The sequence below is a fragment of the Salvelinus alpinus genome, chromosome 4 (genome assembly GCF_045679555.1).
Source record: "Salvelinus alpinus chromosome 4, SLU_Salpinus.1, whole genome shotgun sequence".
Taxonomy (NCBI): domain Eukaryota; kingdom Metazoa; phylum Chordata; class Actinopteri; order Salmoniformes; family Salmonidae; genus Salvelinus; species Salvelinus alpinus.
Genome location: NC_092089.1, coordinates 52,184,380 through 52,189,035, shown reverse-complemented (window position 1 = coordinate 52,189,035; position 4,656 = coordinate 52,184,380). Strand labels below are relative to the sequence as shown.

Sequence of the window (4,656 nt, the reverse complement as noted above, 5' to 3'; positions counted from 1 at the left end):
CGCCAACACTGGGTCGCGCAGCGGCAGCAGGAGCCCGGTGTAGACGGTGGACGTAGCCGGAGCGGCGGTGTTGCAGCGGAGGAATAAGGACCAGCCTGATGTGTAGAATTGCAGGAAATAAACTTTAAACCTGCTAAATGTTCTCTCCGCCAACAAGAGGGGTGTGAACAGTTTGGGTCATGAACAGTGCCTGTGCAGGATGTTCCCCAATGCTGGATGGGTGACCTGGGTGAAAAAGTTTGGGAATCCCTGCTATATCGCACAGTAATAGGCTCCTGTAGCCTACTCATACTGTCAAATATTTTACATAAGCTACCGGTCTATTTACTGTGTTCTGTAATCTTTTGCAGTAATGCTGTATCTGGCAAAGGGCTGTGTCAGTTTCTGAAAGAGAAAATAATGGCAAATGGTTGTGCACCTGTTAGCGAATGTTTAAATTCAACATTGCATCGGCTTTCTCCCAAATCTAAATATGATGGAATGCCCGCGAATTCTTGAACATTGTCCAGGGCAAACTACATTTTTTTTGTAAATTACTGTACTTACAGTAGCATACATAGATGCCTACTTCACTGTTCACCTTTTAAATTCGACTGTATATTGTGCCATTGGCTTCCCTGAAAACAGGTACTGACAGGAGGAGCAATATGATTCTGTCAGGGGTAGTCACACTGGATGGGGATGGTGATGGAAGCTTTGGCGGTCCACACAATGAAGAAGCAGGTGTCCCTTCCAGTGATGTGGACCTGACCTTGTACCTGGTGCCAGCAAGACCCTCCCTCCCTGATATAGAAATCCTTCGACTTCACGGCCTCTTCAATGGTAAGATCCCTTGCACCATAGGGACACTTGACCTCCACCACTACTTTGACCCTCCAGTGAGGCACCCAGGGTCCCAGACCCCGTGACCTAAAGCCCCGACTCCTGCATATCCATCCCTGTAGTCATTTGAATGCCTTGATGCCCTCCTCTTCGTTATCTGTGGCCCACCTTACAGACAATATCCCATCCAACGACTGATCTGAGGACCTTTTTTAGCAGCAACGGAGTTAAGCGCTTGGCCCTAACCACTGCTCCATAATTGCTGGCCGTCAACCTCCCTCTCCTCATGGTGTGCCAGTTGGGGTTGGTGCGCTGTCCAACTGTTGCCTGCCGTATAGCCTCCTGCTGCTCCGCTGACAGCGCCATGACAGCCAGGGTACCTGCATGCCCCAGGTGCCCTTGTTTTTTAACAATGTTCGGTACAGACAGTGTGACAGGGAGGGTAGCTGTTGTTCTGGCTCAGGTTCCACGAGACATGCCGTCCCACTGAACCTGCCCCGGAGACGGTTCCTTGGCCACTGAAGATCCTCCTCTGTGAGCTCTCGGGACAGAGGGTTGTTGTCTTCAACCGGGTTACAGGTCCTCCACTGACTGCACCTGGTTGGGCACGGCTGGCTTCCTCAACTCGCATTCCACATCTGTACGGCCGTTATTGTGAACCACCAAAATAGGCTGCATGGCTAGGGCTGTTGCGGTGACCATATCACCGCCACACCGGTGGTCACGAGTCATGAAGGCAGTCAAATTCCATGTGACCATTTAGTCATGGTAATTAGGATTCTCTAAGCTCTGATGCTGTTGATGATCATTAGTAGCATACCAAACAAATGTAACCAATCTACACTCGTACATTAATCTTCTGTAATGTATTATTTTTTATTTAACTAGGCAGGTCAGTTAAGAACAAATTCTTATTTACAATGACGGCCTATACCCCGGCCAAACTCTAACCCGGACGACGCTGGGCCAATTGTGCACCACCCTATGGGACTCCCAATCATGGCCAGTTGTGATACAGCCTGGAATCAAACCAGGGTCTGTCGTGACGCCTCTAGCACAGAGATGCTGTTCCTTAGACCGCTGCGCCAATCTATCAATAGATTTATAAGTTTTCTCAAAATATGTTACATAGCATAGCCTATATAGTTATAAACATGTATAGTTATTAAATAGTTTTGTCTTTCTCAGAATTTTTTATGGAAGCATGAATTATTACTTAATCCAATTTCAATTTAATAATGCAATTTTCATATCTTATTTCAGTTTATCCCATTTCAGAGTGCTCGACGGGACTTTTATTTAGAAAATCGTGAGAGAAAAACACGTGACCGGAAGTAATAACCTCACACTGCTTTGTTTATGTTACTTGGGGTAGCTACTCGACTAGCATTCCTCAAAATGTCAAAAATAGAGTTGCTGAGATTGTTTCTCAACGAAAGATTGACAGCTGCTGCTGATGAGATATTTGGGACAATTGAAAAGACAATTGTAGAGTACCAGGAAGAAGTGTCCCGAACGAAAGAGGAGAACAGCCGTCTACGGGGGATGTTAAGGTTACAAAAAACAGGTTTGTGACTTTTTACAACGCTTATGGGCACTAGCTAGCTAGCTTATACAGCTTTGATATTACTGCATCTAGCTAGTACTGATTGATGTGAAGCTCATTAATATTTGCCCTTCTGACTCAAATTGCATTGCCAGCATTGCCCCTTGGATTCTCGAGAACTAATTCAGCTAGCTACCTGCATTCTACATGTTTTGTCAGACCCCAAAAAGATGCAGGTTTGCCTGGCCTGCTTCAACTCTGCATGCTCACTATGCTGTAGGTTTTACAAAAGTAAGAATCAAAAGACAATCTTGGGACAATCTTATGCGTCCTCCCATGGGGTGGGAGGATGCATAAGCCATGAGTGGCAGGTGTTCGAATCCCGGCTGTGGTTTGAATCCAGACTTGGCGTGTCTTTGTTTTCTACTTATTACTGCTTATATGTATTGCTTTCATCATGTAATTTGATATTTTTTTATCCATTCTCCCTCAGACCCCCAGCCGCTGACTGTCTCTGACGAGGATCTTCCCCCTGAGCAGCAGCACTGTGAGCAGCAGTGGAGCCCAAGTCTGGAACAGGATGGTCCAGAGGCCACACAGATTAAAAAGGAGCAGGAGGAACTCCGGACCAGTCGGAGGGAAGAGCAACTTCAATGGCTAGAGTCTGGTACCAAAGACTTCACATTCAGTCCTTCCTGTTTGAAAAGTAACTATGATCCGATTCAGAACCCAACTCATTCATCACATCTTCACCATGTACAAAGTGAGGAAAGCAGAGAGAACCCAACTCATTCATCACATCTTGACCAAATACAAAGTGAGACAAACAGTGAGAACCCAAGTCAGTCCTCATACCTTCACCAAATAGAAAGTGAGGAAGACGGAGAGAACCCAGCAGCTCAGTCCTCATATCTTTACCAAATACAAAGTCAGGAAAACCGAGAGAAGCCATGGCAATGCCGTGTTTGTGACAAATGTTTCAGCAATATTCATCATCTGAAAGCGCACGTGAGGAGTCACACAGGGGAGAGACCATATAAGTGTCCTATATGTAGAAAATGCTTTATGACAACAAGCGCATTGAATAGGCATCAGACAATTCACACTGACGGAAAACCGTTTAGGTGTAATTATTGTGGCAAATCCTTCAAATGGATGAACTCCCTTGGAAGGCACATAAGGATTACCCACGAGAGGGAGAATATATGACAGCACCTTGTGTGGGGAAAGGGCAACAGCTGTTATGAAAAAGTTACATCCTGATGCTTTTTATATTCTATTGCCATATAATATTATAATATGCCATATGCTATTGCCATATAATTACACTATAACAAAATAGAACACTATGTTATGGTTAATTATAGGATATCTATGGCTATTTTGTGTGTGTTGTCTTTTACATGTTTGTAACCACTTTCCCAGGGACTGCAGATGGAAATATGTCTTGATCAATGTGTGTTGTCTTTGTCAAATAAATCAAATAAGGTCAATATTTCAGAGGCGTATCTTACACCTGTCTGTGCATAAAGATAGTTTGTTTGTTCATATGTTGTAATGTCATGTCACATCTGTTTTGACCATTTCCTCCAGTGATCACAAGAGCCAAAACATTTTCCATATGCCTACATTACTGTACTTTTTTTATACCTCTGATCTTTGTAATGTGCACACCTGATGGCAAAAAATAAATAATCAACACACCAAATCTGTTGCCATAGTCTTATCCCTACTTAGCTATGTTTCTGAGTTTGATGCCATTGAAAAAACATGTTCAATATTTAAAGCATGTAAATAATTCAGTCCGAGAACTAAGGAGATGTCACATGACTTAGATTTGAGACTGATGATTTGAAATGATCTGGCCAGGTTTTGTAACGTTTTGTCACTGCCTACTCATTTTGTGGCACAGTCTCCATGGGTTAGGCTACTCTCCACCCAGAGACAGTATCGCACTTCCAAAAAACGGATTGGCTAGTGAAACGCACACTCGACCCTCTGATTGGACCAGAAAACTGTCAATCAACATGGATCGGATGCGCTACAGTAACGCGGTGCGAAAGATTTGGGGTCGCAAGTGTGAAACTGAATGCGAAAAACAAATAAACAATCTATACACATTTGTATTTTATATTTATACCTTTTCTTATTCGATCTGGTCACTAACATAGGCCTACGTCATTGCGCCAAATTATTGTAATCTGTGTTTCAGAACCAATACTTTTTTTTTTTTTCAGAACCAAGAAGTTGCGTCTCTTGACTGTTGATCAAATGACCAGTCATCAGCA

The 4,656-nt window shown here is 43.7% G+C and overlaps 1 long non-coding RNA gene across 1 annotated transcript; it reads left to right on the top strand.

Annotated features, from left to right (window-relative positions):
- The first annotated feature begins 2,106 nt into the window (after positions 1–2,106).
- LOC139573914 (uncharacterized) lies at positions 2,107–4,076 on the top strand. Its single transcript, XR_011674674.1, has 2 exons — positions 2,107–2,389; positions 2,862–4,076. It is a non-coding gene; the product is annotated as an uncharacterized lncRNA (long non-coding RNA).
- Positions 4,077–4,656: the final 580 nt, after the last annotated feature.